This window comes from Limanda limanda, chromosome 22, assembly GCF_963576545.1.
Source record: "Limanda limanda chromosome 22, fLimLim1.1, whole genome shotgun sequence".
In the NCBI taxonomy this organism is placed as follows: domain Eukaryota; kingdom Metazoa; phylum Chordata; class Actinopteri; order Pleuronectiformes; family Pleuronectidae; genus Limanda; species Limanda limanda.
In genome coordinates this window covers 12,135,332-12,152,544 of record NC_083657.1, presented here as the reverse complement: position 1 = coordinate 12,152,544, position 17,213 = coordinate 12,135,332, and the positions used below count along the sequence as shown (strand labels likewise).

The window sequence follows — 17,213 nt, the reverse complement described above, 5'->3', positions numbered from 1 at the left end:
CCCTCATGCTCTATCATGATTGATTGTTTCTTTATTTTTGTGTTATGCACACAGTGCCTAATCCTCATGGGTTTATAAGACACTAAAAGTACAGATGGAGTGGTCCATCAACATGTTATGTATAATCTTTGTAATAAATGAAGTCTCAATTCATAAGTGGTAAGTAAGTAGAGAGATATGTGAGGACTGGAGGGAAATGAGGAGTGGAAAAATGAAAATAAACAAGACAAACATGGGGGAAGAGGGATGAGAAAATAGATTAAAGAAAAAGTAGTTTTAGAAAGAAGGGTGTGGTAAACACAAGCAGCGTAGTTTTTCATTGCGAAACTTTTGATGCACCATCTGGACTTTATTTATTCTAGAGTGATATATAGCTTCTGTATCAGTTGAGAAACTGTTTGAGATGTGGGAAATGATGATACTAACGATGCTGAGAGTCTGAGCTCACCTGACACAATTATGTCAGTTATGTAATTCAGCCTGTTTACTGCCATAACCCCCCCCCCCCCCCCCTGCTGTTATTTTTACATCATGTCCCAGGTGAAATGTTCTTCTGATTCTGCCAATCTAAGGAAAGAGCAGTGAGTATGCTCTGTAGTGCATGTGTGTATTTTGTGTAATGGTAAACATATGTGTATATTTTGTCTGTGGTAGATCTACAGGAATCACTCCGTACGTGTCCCTGCAGTAACTAAAGCACATATGGTTTAATCAATCAATATAAGTGGTGTTTCTGTCTCTCTCTCGCTCCAGTATCCACAAAAACATCTACAAAGAAATGTTTGGAATGGAGCCGTGGAGACATGGTTCTGTAGTAGCCACAGTTGAATGACAGAAAGGTTGACGCCCTTTTAGCTTCTGTGATGCCAGTGGGCCTAGATCTCTTCAGTCCTCCACAGTGTTCTTCCCTCAAGTGTGTACAGCAAGAGTTATTAGAAACACGATCATATGACAGTGGTGTCACCACTCGTGGTTCGACGACACCAGTGATGTCCAACATGAAACTGTTTTATTAAAAGTTCTTTCCACAGTGGAGAAAACATAAGTGTTGCTACCATAACATCTCCATATACAGTGTTATGAGTTATAATGTTTCGTGGCTTAAAGCCCAGATCCTCTCAAGAAATGATGGATGTTTGTTTATCGTAAAGACAAAACAGGTATTTACTCTTAATTATGGGGCCACAGACTCCTGAATGTACTTTCTGTGATATTTCACTCTGTGGCATTGTTAACAGTAAAGCCTCAAACATTTTGGATGAGAGCCTGTGTAGAATTGGCCAGCACAGAAAAAGGAATGGGGTCAGAGCTGCATCCAAGAGCTACACTGACCTCAGAGTTTATCTGGCTGAAAACTAAAGCAGGCTTAAATCAAAGATAAGAAGTTTAACCGTCTAGCCAGCATGAGTTGTACTCAGACGCACTGGATGTTCAAAAGTAGTTTACGCACAGCTACCTGCATGTAAACCCAGGAGTGAAAGTTCAACAGGGTGTTTCCTGTGTTAAAAAGAAGCGTTTGAACACCTGCCAGTGGAGTGAAAACCACAAGGGAGGGTGCAGAAACTTTCAGAATTGATGGTGTACAGTTTGACGTTTGAATGCAGAGAATGGAAGAATGACCCACTGTGCAATTTGTAAGGCAAGTTTGGATTGTAACTAATTTATCACACAATTCAGGAAGCAGTGTAGATTCTGGGAATCTGGACGCGTTGTGGAATCTTAATCGTGTCCGTGTGTGTGTAAGAGGCTGGGTGGGAATGTTTGGGTGGGAGGGAGAGAACGCAGCAAATATGTCTAATTTAACACCAGACTATTGATTCTAGCCGTCTGTGTGTGTGTGTGTGTGTGTGTGTGTGTCTATGTGTGTGTGTGTGTGTCTATGTGTGTGTGTGTGTGTTTGTGTGTGTGTGCGTCTCAGTCCTCGGAGTGCAGTATATTAAAGGAAGTGGGTGGGGTATCCAGTTTTTACAGAAATTGGAGCAAAAGTCATAACTGATCTTTTTGCATTACACATTTTACAGTGGCGGCACAACTATGAGGGCTGTGGATTTGTGCTCTCTTGTTGCTCTTGTATGTCTATCTTTGTGAGGATTGCAGACATTATTGGAAAGTGTGGATATTTTGGTTGGTTCTCAATTCTGCAAACTCGGTGTAGGATGAAGATGAGGACAACGGTTTGAGGTTCAGCAGTTGTGTTGGTGAAGGTTAAAGGTGACGAATAACATGTGTCAATGAGGGTCCTCACAACAAGTATACAAGTACAAATGTATTTGTACAGTTGAGCACCAGGGAGGAAATCCAGAGCAAGAGCAACGGTGAGGAGCAGAGTGAGACCGGGATGGAGATGATTTTGGCACCAGTGGTTTTGTTTTTTCTCCTCACAGCTTAACAGACAAGTCAATCTAAATGCAGCTGGCCCTCAGGGATCGCATCCGACTAAAACTAGTTATTTCTATTGTTTGAGTGATGAGAGAGAAATTTAATTGTGAGATGAGCCAGAGCATGAGACAGAAAGATACAGACAAATACACAAAGATCTTGATAAAGGGAGGAAAACAAAAAGTTTGACGTTCGGACATAACACTGAGAGGCAGATATTGATAACAGCATCAGTAGAGAGACGCCCTCTGGCCCTTTGCCAGACTGAGGACAAGGAGAGTGGGTTGACGTATAGTGCTGCCATTAACCCAAATGGCCTTTCGGTTGCCAGACTGAAGGTGTCACTTCCTGACACGTCACTGAAATATGTTCTCATTTGTTCAAGAAGAGCAGATGTCTTATTTGCCTCCTTATTCTCACAGATTGGAAGTGAAGGGTAGGTTAAGGTTGAACCAATATTCAAATGAATAATTTAGTTATACTTACTTTTTTTTAAGGTGTGAGAGTTTGGAAGATTTAAGATATAATTGGAGATGCTGGGGATTGAACCCAGGACCTCATACATGCAAAGCATGCGCTCTACCACTGAGCTACATCCCCTTTGATAATATGAGAATATTATCCCTTCTTCAGACGTTCACAGCACACCTATCTCATACTACCTAACTCGATGATTAAATATTCGGAGGTTAGACTCTACAAAGTATATTAAGAGAATATTTTTTATTCTCACACATTTCCAGTACTTCACGTTTAACTCTGAGGGAAAATAATTCTCACAGACTCACTTCATTGCTCCTTCAGGAGGTTAGAGTTAGCTCTAAACAGTCAGATGGATGTCTCACCTCTGATGCTTTAATGGAAAATGAAGAATTGAAAAATGACATTAAACTCAAAACATAAACTTGCATATCTTTGACTGGCAATGTTTCTGACATGTTTAGCTATGAGGGAAACATAATTCTCAGAGACTGACTTCAGGAGTTTAGCATTATCCCTACTAGAGTCAGTGAGAGAGTATGAAAGATTGGAGATGCTGGGGATTGAACCCAGGACCTCATACATGCGAAGCATGCGCTCTACCACTGAGCTACATCCCCTTTGATAATGTGAGAATATTATCCCTTTTTCAGACGTTCACAGCACACCTAACTCATACCTAACTCGATGATTAAATATTCGGAGGTTAGACTCTACAAAGTATATTAAGAGAATATTTTTTATTCTCACACATTTCTAGTACTTCACGTTTAACTCTGAGGGAAAATAATTCTCACAGACTCACTTCATTGCTCCTTCAGGAGGTTAGAGTTAGCTCTAAACAGTCAGATGGATGTCTCACCTCTGATGCTTTAATGGAAAATGAAGAATTGAAAAATGACATTAAACTCAAAACATAAACTTGCATATCTTTGACTGGCAATGTTTCTGACATGTTTAGCTATGAGGGAAACATAATTCTCAGAGACTGACTTCAGGAGTTTAGCATTATCCCTACTAGAGTCAGTGAGAGAGTATGAAAGATTGGAGATGCTGGGGATTGAACCCAGGACCTCATACATGCGAAGCATGCGCTCTACCACTGAGCTACATCCCCTTTGATAATGTGAGAATATTATCCCTTTTTCAGACGTTCACAGCACACCTAACTCATACCTAACTCGATGATTAAATATTCGGAGGTTAGACTCTACAAAGTATATTAAGAGAATATTTTTTATTCTCACACATTTCTAGTACTTCACGTTTAACTCTGAGGGAAAATAATTCTCACAGACTCACTTCATTGCTCCTTCAGGAGGTTAGAGTTAGCTCTAAACAGTCAGATGGATGTCTCACCTCTGAGCTACATCCCCTTCGAGTTTATCAGACTTTCAACCAGGAGCAGACAAACAGCTGACATAGCTTTTAGTACATAAAACTCACTGCCCACAGAATACCTTGATTACAAAACTAAGTTAGAATGACTATTGCTCCTTTTCTCTTTAGACATAATTATTACCAAAAAAATGTCTTTGCTACTTTAGCTCTGAGGTCAATTTCATTTCTGGAAGTACATACAAGTCAGGGTACATTCACAGTTTGGCTCCAGTGAGTTAGGAAAATGCATAAATTGGAGATGCTGGGGATTGAACCCAGAACGTCACTGAAAGTGCTCGTGCTTATTATCACAAGTTTCTGTTTCTATGCTTGTTTAGCTCAAAGGAAAACATAATTCTCACAGGCTCAATTGCTCCTTCAGGAGGTTAACATTAGTTCAACTGTAGTGAGTATGCAAGATTGGAGATGCTGGGGATTGAACCCAGGACCTCATACATGCGAAGCATGCGCTCTACCACTGAGCTACATCCCCCTACAGGTCATAAATATCTCACTTTCTTTCCCATACAGCACACCTAACAAATATAAATCTTTAAAGTTTCCAAGGTTTTTTCTAAATGCATGAGGTTATTATCACATGTTTCTGACATGTTTAGCTATGAGGGAAACATAATTCTCAGAGACTGACTTCAGGAGGTTAGCATTATCCCTACTAGAGTCAGTGAGAGAGTATGAAAGATTGGAGATGCTGGGGATTGAACCCAGGACCTCATACATGCAAAGCATGCGCTCTACCACTGAGCTACATCCCCTTTGAAAATATGAGAATATTATCCCTTGTTCACACGTTCACAGCACACCTAACTCATACTACCTAACTCGATGATTAAATATTCGGACGTTAGACTCTACAAAGTATATTAAGAGAATATTTTTTATTCTCACACATTTCTAGTACTTCACGTTTTACTCTGAGGGAAAATAATTCTCACAGACTCACTTCATTGCTCCTTCAGGAGGTTAGAGTCAAGCATACAAAAAACTACAATGCTTGATCAATCACTGTCATCCATTATTTTATGTAAGTAATTACTATCTTTTCATGAGCTTTATGTTACAGTAATGTATACCTTTATCAATTATATATATTATATATTTATCATATGGTTAATAACTTAAAATACATTTTCTCTTCTTTGCAGTTAACCACTATTATGTGTTGCATAGACATTACCAGTTGAGCTGCCTCATGGGAGCACCTAATATGTTGCTGATGTATCAAAACATTTCAAATAATCAATCAGCTTAGTGTTGGTTCAAACACTGTGACACAGAGATACTAGACACTGATGCTGGGGATCTGCCAGCTGAAATTAAGGAACTGGGAATGTGATGGATGACTTGGATCCATCTGACATTTTACAGGCCAAAAGGAAGTTCCTGCCAGTCTTAGCAGTAATACTTTCCTCCCTGCAGACTGGAGAAATGTGAATATGTCCAGCTCGCTGAGCCTCTCCATCTGCGGCTGCTGCTGTGTTGTTCTTACGTGAATAGACAGAGTCTGTGTCTCTGGGTCCATATTGAGGTTATGGTGTGCATGTGCCTGTGCAATCTGTTGCACAAAGGAAAGCTCATTCATCAGGGTCCAATCATGCCTCATTTCCAAATCATTATTTAAAGTCTTGTTACCCTGAGTGTCTTTTTCTACGCATCCATCACAAACATTTGGCGTCACATAGACTATGTAAACATATTGAATAAAAAATATGACTGTGGCCGAGTCGTCTCACACAAGTGCATAAACGGTAAACATGAATGTGAGAGTGACAACACAAAGGCAAAGCGACAACACAAATACAGTAAAGGTGCTTGGATTGCACAAAAAAGATGAAGTAGCTATGCATGATTCAACATCCGTTGTTGTGTAACTTTTGCATTCATGTTGTAACTCTTGAATTTTTCTTCTGTGTTATTGCGCTTGTCTTGACCACCATAAAGTATCGACCAGGCAGCTTATATTTACCTTCCAGACAGAATATCAGTTTCAATTGAAGAAACATCTCTTTTGGCTCTATTACATGTTATCTTTCCAAAGTCATCATGTGCACGCCCACACAATGACTTTGATAACCCCCTACTGAGACAAACAAGCTATGCACACGCAGACACTCACAGACAGTTGTACTCCATCACTGATAGCTGGAGCAGCTGGCCTGACTGATCACTTCTGTCTGGCTGTCTCTTATGAACACCTGGGCCTTGTCGTTTCTCTGAGCCTGTTTAATCACAAACAATATGACAATGAGCAGGAAGAGATTTTCATCTCCAACCAAAGAGCTTCCTAGAGGTCTGATCAATCCTTCTCTACTACATCTACCTCTATGTTGTTGTTTTTTGGAGTAATAATGTGGTGGAAATATTCTTTGCCTACTTACGTACCATAGGCTGTTTATTAAGATGGATGACATGACAGCTCCCCAGAAAGGGTTAGTACAGTACAAATCAAATACATTTTCATCAAAGAAGGTGTCTGTCATTTTAAGTATAGTTCTTATTACACATGTATTTTTGGCTTAATTCCTGGCTAGTGAGGGGAAGTGAAGACACATCATCCATCTGTATATGACCTTATTCTGTGACCTATATAGATATATATGTCAATCAATCATTCAATATTTAGAATAAACAGCTTTTAAATATAAATACAATGTAAGACTTTGTTACCTGTGGTTGTCGCTCTCCAAAGCTTCTGAAATAGATTCAGCGTCAGTGTCCCATAGTAAAAGTGATTACAATTACAACTTCAAAGTGCCATCATGAATTAGTATGCTGGCAGTATTGTATTTGCTAGTAGTAGTATGACTAGTGACTGTGGTTTGATTTGCACAAATTCAGATCTTTGTTTAGTCACAGTAGATCTAAAGCCTCCATGCTGATCATAGTAGGTGTTTTCTATTTGTCCTCTCAAACAATTTAAAAATGACAAGTATTAAAAGACATGGAGATGCTGGGGATTGATCCCAGGACCTCATACATGCAAAGCATGCGCTCTCCCACTGAGCTACATCCCCTTTACTTTTAAAAAAACTGTCTCCTACAATCAAATTTTATACTGGCTCAAATACACTGAGCTATAAACTATACAAATCGAAGAGACAAGTGGCCTGCACACTGTTGGTCCCATGATCTGACTATATTAAGACAATATTTTGACTCTCAGACCTTCATCATTCCTTTCCTCATATATTATTCGTCATGACTAAAGCTTGAGGATGAAATTTCATGTTTGTAAGGTTGAAGTGATTGGACAGTGTTTGGGATTCTTTGGTCTTCTTCTCAAGGTAAGAGATTTTGAACATATGACCATGTCACTTATGATGTAAAAGCGAAGAGAGGGAAGTGTCACAAGCTTCTACCATGTTTTCTTTGACATTGTTTAAGATTCTCCCACCGCCACCCCTACTATTATTCTTATTTTTATTTTCGGCTGTTTTACATATTTATGCAAATATCTGTGCTTGTATATTTGTGTGTTTTTTTCTTTTGCAGAATTATATAATAAGGTGCGCTGTTCCATAAATCCTTGTGGCGCATGCTTCTTAAAAATCCCTTCCTTATCAGCGCATATATATCCCAAATTCTTCACATCACTTCTCAGCTTTGTTGAGGTGTTATTTGAATACCTAGTTTGCAAGTGTCTCTCAAAGGGACAATGCAGATGATCCCTCCACATATATTTAGGCCCTAAATCCTGCTTTCAAGTGACAGTGTTTATTCTGCTTGTGATATCTTTTGGCGGTTGTGTATTATTCCTACATTGATTTATTCTCCATCCATCCATCCATCTGTCTCACATCAATAAGCTCCTGCATTGCTTCAGTTAAGCTCTGAGCTCGGAGGTAAACATTTTCTCACACACACACAGTCAGCCCAGGAGACCTGATTTGTGAGCACTGAACCACATTCTTTTATGTATTTTTCTCACAAAGTTATTTTATTTTCATCAGTCAGTAAATACTGAAGACACCTCAGTGCATAACAAAGTTTGGAGATGCTGGGGATTAATCTCAGGACAAGGAGAGTGGGTGAGGTCACCTGCAGCTGATATAGTGTTCGCATTAACTTAAATGGCCTTTTGGTTGCCAGAGTGTGTCTCTCTTCTTTATTAATCAGTGGAATCTGGCCTGATCGGTGCTGTAATTTTGCTCCAGGAGAGTTACTCTCCAAAAGGGTGAGACAAACCTTCAATCAGACACAGTTGCAAAGATGCAAAGGAAAATACAGTGATAAAGTTGACAGTGAAACTGCACCTTCATTTGGTAATTCTTTACTGGGACAAATAAAGCCAATAATCATGGTTTCAGTTTTTGTAAACGTTTAAGACAAAGGTTAAGACTTTATAGATCTAATAGTATTAGTTGGAGATGCTGGAGATTGAACACCATACATGTGAAGCACACACTCACACTAAGCTACATCCCATAGAGCTGATCATAATATTATACCTATTTTAGATGTTCAGCCAACAAATCTATGCAGCTGAAATACCTTTTAGCGGTTGCCATAATGAGGTCAGACTATGATCAATAACAAATCACCTTGAGTGCAAAAAGTAATATTTTATTAAATTCTTATTTCATCTCTGAGGTAAAGAAAATATCCTCACACACACACACTCACAAACATACATATTGTGACAAAACTTCCCCTCCCGGTCAAGTTCTAATCAGTTTGAGCATGGGGTGGCTAAACCATTCACCTACTGTTGCAAGTTTATGTACTATAAGAGGTAACACTTCTTCCAGTGTGCAAGCACTTTAGTTAGTGTTGCTTCATTTTGTTCACACTTCCACTACCATCAGTGAGCAAAGTGTAAGAAAGACTGGAGATGCTGGGGATTGAACCCAGGACCTCATACATGCGAAGCATGCGCTCTACCACTGAGCTACATCCCCTTCTGTCAACACCTGGAGAACTTTAATATCTAACTATCAGAAGGATATCTCATCTCTGATAAAGTGCTGTAGGATTCTGCAAATCAGTAATTGCTAATTTAATTTAAAGAACTTTTGTGAATGTAATAGAGGATGACGATGATGCAGATGCTCACAAAACTGTTATCCCTTTCATTAGTATATTGGGAATGAATGTGTTAATAATGTAACATAACAAATATTCCATCTTCATAAAATCCCTTTACTGGTTTAAAAAATGAGCAAATTGCAATTTTTTTGTATCTAGGATCTCTGAGCTGTATCTGGGATCTCTGAGCTACAGGTAGACGCAGACTGACTCACGGGTTGGACTGAGATATCATCAGTGATTCAGTGATATGTCATTTCATGTGCATGTGTCTGTTTTTGCAGGTTGGGATCTGAGTACAAACATGTCACAGACGAGTGACTCAACAGTTCTTCTTTCTACCTTTTCTCCACTGTGTGTGTGTGGAGGGGTTGAAGTGGGTGGGGGGGTTTCCATTTAATCTTCACTCGTCTTTTAATCATACCCGGCTTCACAGGAGCTGCTGCGCTCCATCAAAGCAGAACGGAGAGATGAGAGGACTTTCTCTCCTTTCCATCTCTTCTCTCTGCACTTCTTTAATTACTCCTTTTCTTTCTCTTCTGCCTCACTCTTCCTCTTTTCCTATGTGTTTGCTCTGTTTTTTTTCTCTGACTCTCTCTTGCTCTCTTGCTCCTCCCTGGTATTTCGCAGGCTTCCAGTGAAGTATCCCTTTTCCTCTCTGCTTTTATCTCACTGTATCTCTTTTGCATTATCATAGATATATGATGTATTAACCTAGATTTATTCTCTTCCTCTGCCCTAATCACTTTGGGTTTTTCAGGAAGTGGGTCTGCTTACAATAAAACCAGGCTCTGTGAATGGAGGGCTGCAAAGAACTTTGTATTTGTTTTTGTAGCCAAACTCTCAAAAACATGCACTTTAAACATGAAATTAAGTTTTATGTTTAAGAGCCTTAAACAGGGTTGTGGTATATCAGCATGTTAATGATACAAAGATGAAGTAAACATGACTAAACAATACCTTCTGTGTACACTGAAGGAAGCCTGTTTTCACAATAGATCATGTCACAACTGAATATCTACATGTTGCCAAGACTGTGGGTGTTCTGCATTGTGTAATCATATTAACCGTTACACTGCCTGCAGTGTGTACCGTGTATCATCTGTGTGACTGCCACCCTGAACACATAATGCTATTTTTCTTTCCACGTTGTCATTCTAATCATTTGCCTCCTCCGGAACACTTAAGCCATTCCCACACCCCACACGGCCACAGTTGGATCAGCAAACATCTCACAAAAACCCGTTTTGAATCGCAGGAATAATGACTCTCAAAATGTTTCGCCCCTTGAGATGAGGATTATAATCCACTGGCCTACAGCCCAGAATTTTTAAAGGGTAAACCAAGTCTTCATCCCGAGGGCTTAGAATGAGACTCCTTTCACGTATTGCATTACAATAATAATCTGAAGCTTCCATCGCTCCCCAGAGGCATCTCCTCGACTCAGTTGTCATCCTCTTTATAAAGACTTAAGACGAACAGAGCAAAGACCGTGCAGCTTTTTTAAAGCGCAAATGTGGTTGTATTTACTGTGGTCATCTGGACGGTGAAGGGTACTGGAGTGTCAATACAACTTACTTGACCCCAACTGAGACAAAAGCCTTAAACTGCTCAGCCTTAAAAAAGGATTTATACACGTTATACACCCGGTTCTCCAAATAGCATTTCAATGAGGACCGACTTACAGAGAAACAAATGAGTCAGAATAGAATTGTATTTATTGTGAACTGCAGGAATAGACTTTGGTGCTTAGACCCTGGCAGGAAGTAGAACACGATGGAAGCAGTCCAATGAATGAAGTGCTTAAGATATAAAGGAGACATTCTGTAGGGGGCGAGATGCTGCTGTTGATGATGAGGAAAAGAGGAGGAAGGCTTCTGATTGGCGGTTTGAAGGGAGATGTGCGAGTTTTGGTATTTGTGATTTCTTCAGTGCATCGGTCGTGTGCATCTAACTCCAGTGTGAACTCAATTCCCATAGGATGCTAATAAACACCATGCCTACATTTTTGTGTAATTAGTTCTGTGTAAAAACTATTTTCCACTCTCCCCCAGACTTTTCCTCCTCTGCTACGATTTCAACCACACACCTGCAGCTGCTCAACACGGGGTCACCCTCTCCCAATCAGTCTCTTCCTCTGTCTCTTAATGCCAGTTGATTTTCCGTCACAGTCAGCTAGTTCAGTTTGGCGTGTGGTTATAGTAAACGTTGCTAGGAGGAAACCCCACCCAGACCTGCAGACACACACAACCACAGCTGCTTCAAAATGTTCACGCAGAGAGGAGGAACACTGCACACACACAAACACACACACAGGGACACGGATGAAGACAATATTTGCTCCCTGTGTCACTCTTTTAATTGTTAATAAATATTGTTTAACATGACTGACGGAGTAGATGCATGAAAATGAGGAGTGGTTTGTTCCATATTGCTACCCACACGCACTGCCAAGGTCGGGCTGTTCACACCTCTGCGTGACGTTAGCAGAGCAGCATGTGACCGGACAGATGGAGACTGGCATCACTCTACACGCCAGGATATAAGCTATTAGTCCCACACTGTATTTTCCTGCTTCGTGAGCACGACCTTACTAGTCTGTAACCCTGCATTTCCTCTTATTAGTCAGAGTCTTCTCCATGCAAATCTAATACATCTGTAACAGGGTGGGGTCTAATACCTTTTTCTGTGGTTGCATCTTGCAGAAAGAGAGGTTTTGTGATCCCTCCTTCTTGCAGGTTTTTTGTCATCATCCTGTTAAGAACAACAGATGGTCAGAGAAGAAGATAAAGGAAACCTTGAAACTCCTCTGAGTACTTCACAGCTATTAAACACCCCTGCCTAGGTGCCTCTGTCTGCTGCCATATCAATCATACCCCTCTTCCACCTTCATCACCTCTCTCCAAAGGGAAAAGTTGGAGGTGGAAAATTGTATCTGAAATTGCAGGAAGGCCCAGAGGTCAAATAGCAGAATCTGAACATGGCATTGTAGCGGTCTCCTCGATCATAGAAATCGAAGAGGGAGTCATCGTAAGGGGAATTGCACAAAATGTCTGTGGACCAAGATAATCAACCGTTCCCTGGGTCCCCTCTCTGCTGTGGGCCTGCTTTGCCCACCCTGTTGCAATACCCCTGAACACACTCACTGCATATAAACAATATAAACATGTGCTAAATTATTATTGGGTTTTTTATCAGTGCTTTTACTACAAAAGGAAACAAGCTGCCACGTTAGTTTTATCAGCACTACATTAATTAGACTCAACCTCCCAATTTATAATTTTAATTTGCCTCAGGTTTTCTCTCACATCTTGGCTTTTAAGGTTTTTATGTAAAACATGGCTGTTCTTCCCATCTCTGCTGGGAGGTCTGTTATTTACTATCACGTTTGCAGTTTTGTGAGCATCTGCATCATCGTCATCCTCAATTAAATTCACAAAAGTACTTTTGTTTACTTTAGTTTAAATTAAATTGGCAATTACTGCATTTACTGATTTGCAGAATCCTACAGCACTTTATCAGAGGAGATATCCTTCTGATAGGTTAATCTTGAGGTTCTCTAGGAGATGACAGAAGGGGATGTAGCTCAGTGGTAGAGCGCATGCTTTGCATGTATGAGGTCCTGGGTTCAATCCCCAGCATCTCCAATCTTTCTTACACTTTGCTCACTGGCGGTAGTGGAACTGTGAACGAAAGTAACACTCACTAAAGTGCTGGGACACAGATACTGAAATTGCAGATAGGCCCAGAGGTCAAATAGCAGAATCTGAACATGGCCTTTTAGCAGTCTCCTCAATCATAGAAATCGAGGAGGGGGGCATCGTAAGGGGAATTGCACAAAATGTCTGTGGACCAAGATAATCAGCCGTTCCCTGGGTCCCCTCTCTGCTGTGGGCCTGCTTTGCCCACCCTGTTGCAATACCCCTGAACACACTCACTGCATATAAACAGTATAAACATGTGCTAAATTATTATTGGGTTTTTTATCAGTGCTTTTACTACAAAAAGAAACAAGCTGCCACGTTTGTACTGATTTGCAGAATCCTACAGCACTATATCAGAGATGAGATATCCTTCTGATAGGTTAATTTTGAAGTTCTCTAGGAGATGACAGAAGGGGATGTAGCTCAGTGGTAGAGCGCATGCTTCGCATGTATGAGGTCCTGGGTTCAATCCCCAGCATCTCCAGTCTTTCTTACACTTTGCTCACTGATGGTAGTGGAAGTGTAAACAAAATGAAGTTAAACTAAAACTAAACCAAACTAAAGTGTTGGGACACAGGTACTGAAATTGCAGAAAGGCCCATAGGTCAAATAGCAGAATCTGAACATGGCAATTTAGCATGGGGGGCATCGTAAAGGGAATTGCATAAAATCTTTGTGGACCTGCTTTGCCCACCCTGTAGCAGTACCCCTGAACACTCTCACTACATATTAACAGTATAAAAATTTCCTAAATTATTATTGCGTTTTTATCAGTGCTTTTACTTAAAAAAAGAAACAAGCTGCCAAACTCAACATCCCAATTTATAATTTTAATTTGCCTAAGGTTTTCTCTCACATCTTGGCTTTTAAGGTGCTTATGTAAAACATGGCTGTTCTTTCCATCTCTGCTGAGAGGTCTGTTATTTACTATTACGTTTGCAGTCACAACCCTGCTCTCATCTCTTCTTTACTCTCCCTTTTGTCAGTCAGTTCTGCCACTGGTTTTCTTTTCTACTTGTCTTTTACTAAAGGGGCATTTCCACACCAAAAGGTCTGGGCCAAGGTTTTTTTACATTGTTAACATTTGATCTGGTTCAGTTTGGTTTCACGTCACACTATTGGGAGCACACTAATGTATTTTGTATGGCATACGTCCTGTTGTCGTCACCTATATATACGTGGGCTGCATCTAACTACAAAAGTGTGTGAGAGTCACGATGAGAGTGAACTATTGTTGAATCCTTGAAAGTACATTTTTGGGATTGCATAATTGCAACTGTGTTAAACTGTTGCCAATGTCATGAAGTATATATTCTTCCGATGTCTTCTCCTCCTCTGTAACCCTCTCATCTGCTCTGAACCTCCTTGAGCACAGTCTGCAGAGCTCCTCTCATCTTCTGTCCTCTTGTCGTGTTTCAAGTGCTTCAAAAGGAGTCATTCAGCTGCCTTCCTCTCTGAGCCTCCGTGTCCGTCTCCGTATGTCATCCACCCCTGTTTCCACATTCTGCTTGAAAACAAGCAGTTGATCTCCTGCTGTTGCTTTGCTCTCTGTCCGCTGGCAATGCTCAATATAATATGATTTATGTGAATTAGCGTGGTGGCAGCTCCTCTTCCCCAACATCACAGGCATCATTTTTTAAATAATTGTCGCAACAGATTTGTGGTAGTCTATGGAAACGTCGTAGAAGCACCACAAATTGAAGGCAGGAACATGGAGGAATTTGTTACTCCATTTTCCATCCAATGTCATTTTGCACACGTACAAAATTAAATTGGCTGCCATTGAAGATGACCCCTTTTTTTGACCTTCTCGTAACCATTTGTCACTCATCTATTTCTGCCCTCTCTGTTCGTCCTCTATAGTAATTACAGCCAGATAACTGTGTGGTCGTCCTCTTGTCCTTTTCAAACGTGTCCGTCTACTTTGATTGTCTCCATGATTGCACGCCCCTAATACAAGTGACTGCGAGGCAATTAGGTCACACAGCCGCTGGTGTGTTGAGTGCCTGTGTTTCAGACCAGATGATCAATGTCCTATTTGTCCCAGTCCAAAACTACATCAATGAGCTATTCATCATTATTGCTCACACAGACACTCACGGACAAGGACAGAGTGTGTGTCGACTGTGTCGCTCTCTGTAAGTGAGATATGGATGTCAGAGGGGAATTCCACATGCAGACATTCATCTCTGCTAACTTCATGTTTATGCACACTCTGTGAAGTTTGTCCCAGGGCCATGCATTAGGTTGATGTCACATTATTGCCTCATCTGTGTATTCAATTGACACATCAGTGCCTAGTAGCAGAATTGTTGTGTGTGTAACATAAGCAGAGTTAGTCAGTGAATTCATGAGTCATTTTTTGACAATACATTTGTCAGACATAGGGTTTCTGCATATGAAAAATTAGCGTATACCCCCTATCTTGGTGCTAAAGAAGTATTAAGGTATGATTCAACTTTATCTATAACTGGGGTCTTGTTTTTGTTGCTAGAATTATTTGGTTAAATATTGGAATATGGGTAAAGAATAAATCAGCAGAACAATGCCACCATAATCAGTAGAACTGATTGAAACCTACAGAAATACAATCCAAGTTGTGATAAACTGGAATTTAATGAAGGACCTCAAACTCTGTAATCTCCCACTGTTTTGAAGTGTCACTGTGAAAGAAGCTCATTTACTTTCAGATTTAAAGCAGTTGTTTGTTTTTTGTCATCTGACCTCATTAGAAATGTTATGTAAGGAAAATGAATGAAAAATGCACATTTTATATATTCAATAATAATGTTCTTAGAAATAGATGAATATGCTTTAAAAAAAAACAACAGAACTTGAATTGAATAATCATAACTCAACAAATGAACTACAACAGAACAAAGAGCTCCAAGCTATTGACAAACTCCAAAGTAGTCCTCCTCCATTAGTGGGATCTTTCCAGAATTAGGCAATGTAATGGTCAGAGGCTTTTACAAGGATTTCCACCATTACGCAGCACTGTTTCCATTATCTCTACTGGTCGAGCTGATCCATATCGAAACGAATGAGTGAACACAGGATAGTAGTGCAGTGCTCCACTTCCTGTTCTAGTCATGCATTAGCTAATGGTGTCACTGGTTTCCCCAGCCAAGCTAATGTTACACTGGTCGATGGACATGAGGAGGATGTACTTGCCCTAATGCAAGTAAAAGGAAATATTACTGGGTGTGGTCCTTTAGGGTCGGTCAGGGAGAGTGGAGGCTCAGAAAAATAAATAACATGGATGACATTAAGAGAAAGACCAGAGACCAGGATGGATTTGTATCTGTGCAGAGTAATTTGTACATATTAATGTTATCCTAGTCATCTACTTACAAAGCAAAGAGGGTCTTAGTGATCAGAGAAAGAAACAAACAGGCCCCTTGATATCATGTTGGCAGTCGTGGCCAATTACGTTGGTTCCCCCCAAAGACTGTATATAAAGATGGATGATGTATCTCAACTTGCTCCTTGTTTACGACCTATAATGCAGTAAGCCTCCAGGGGGCGATCAAGACGCTTGTCCATCTTCATATACAGTCCTTGGTTCCCCCCTAGTATTTCTAGAATTTCTTCAAAACGTATTAAAGTTTTAGACACAACTTAGTTATCTTGTTCCAATTCGTTATTATCTTGTGGCCATGAATTATGTTTTTTTCCAAAATGTCACCAGGGGGCTCTGTAATTTGAATGCAAGCCATGTGAATTGTTCAAAATTAACAGCCCGACCCTCCTGACAAAGCTGTTAACTAACCCACCTCCTCTGAACGCCATCACATCAGTCATTTATTTAACAAAAAGAACACATGCCTCTCCAGGGAAATTATAGCTCAAATGAAGTCATTACATTTCCCTCTAATCAAATAGTGTTTCAAGGGTATGTGTTTGTGTGTGTGGAGGTGAATCACAAGTGTCTTTGCCCTTTGGCAAATCTCAACAGTACTGCAGCACCACTAGGGTTTCAAATTAAAGCAAAAACATTGACAAGATTGTGTATCAACATATGGAAAATGTAAAAGTTAAAAAGTTCAGTTAAAAGTTATTTGGATGGGAAAAGATTTCAGGTCATAAGAATGGAGCCAGATGAGAGATGCTAATGTGACATTAAGCGGGCAAGACATTAGCAGCTATTCTCTATATGACTGTATGTGTGTTACCAGAAATGTGATGACTCAGTTCCTGCAGTCAAAATTTGTTTCAACAGACACA

The 17,213-nt window shown here is 40.2% G+C and overlaps 1 protein-coding gene and 9 non-coding genes across 10 annotated transcripts in view; 3 read left to right on the top strand and 7 right to left on the bottom strand.

Moving 5' to 3' along the window:
• m1ap (meiosis 1 associated protein) overlaps nt 1-17,213 on the top strand; it is a 29,833-nt gene that overhangs the window by 3,789 nt on the left and 8,831 nt on the right. The window lies entirely within an intron of this gene.
• trnaa-ugc (transfer RNA alanine (anticodon UGC)) lies at nt 2,908-2,979 on the bottom strand. The gene has a single exon. It is a non-coding gene; the product is annotated as a tRNA-Ala (tRNA).
• Nucleotides 3,408-3,479, bottom strand: trnaa-cgc (transfer RNA alanine (anticodon CGC)). Its single transcript has one exon. It is a non-coding gene; the product is annotated as a tRNA-Ala (tRNA).
• Nucleotides 3,905-3,976, bottom strand: trnaa-cgc (transfer RNA alanine (anticodon CGC)). The gene has a single exon. It is a non-coding gene; the product is annotated as a tRNA-Ala (tRNA).
• On the bottom strand, nt 4,661-4,732 carry trnaa-cgc (transfer RNA alanine (anticodon CGC)). The gene has a single exon. It is a non-coding gene; the product is annotated as a tRNA-Ala (tRNA).
• On the bottom strand, nt 4,941-5,012 carry trnaa-ugc (transfer RNA alanine (anticodon UGC)). Its single transcript has one exon. It is a non-coding gene; the product is annotated as a tRNA-Ala (tRNA).
• Nucleotides 7,200-7,271, bottom strand: trnaa-ugc (transfer RNA alanine (anticodon UGC)). The gene has a single exon. It is a non-coding gene; the product is annotated as a tRNA-Ala (tRNA).
• trnaa-cgc (transfer RNA alanine (anticodon CGC)) lies at nt 9,084-9,155 on the bottom strand. Its single transcript has one exon. It is a non-coding gene; the product is annotated as a tRNA-Ala (tRNA).
• Nucleotides 12,858-12,929, top strand: trnaa-ugc (transfer RNA alanine (anticodon UGC)). Its single transcript has one exon. It is a non-coding gene; the product is annotated as a tRNA-Ala (tRNA).
• Nucleotides 13,399-13,470, top strand: trnaa-cgc (transfer RNA alanine (anticodon CGC)). Its single transcript has one exon. It is a non-coding gene; the product is annotated as a tRNA-Ala (tRNA).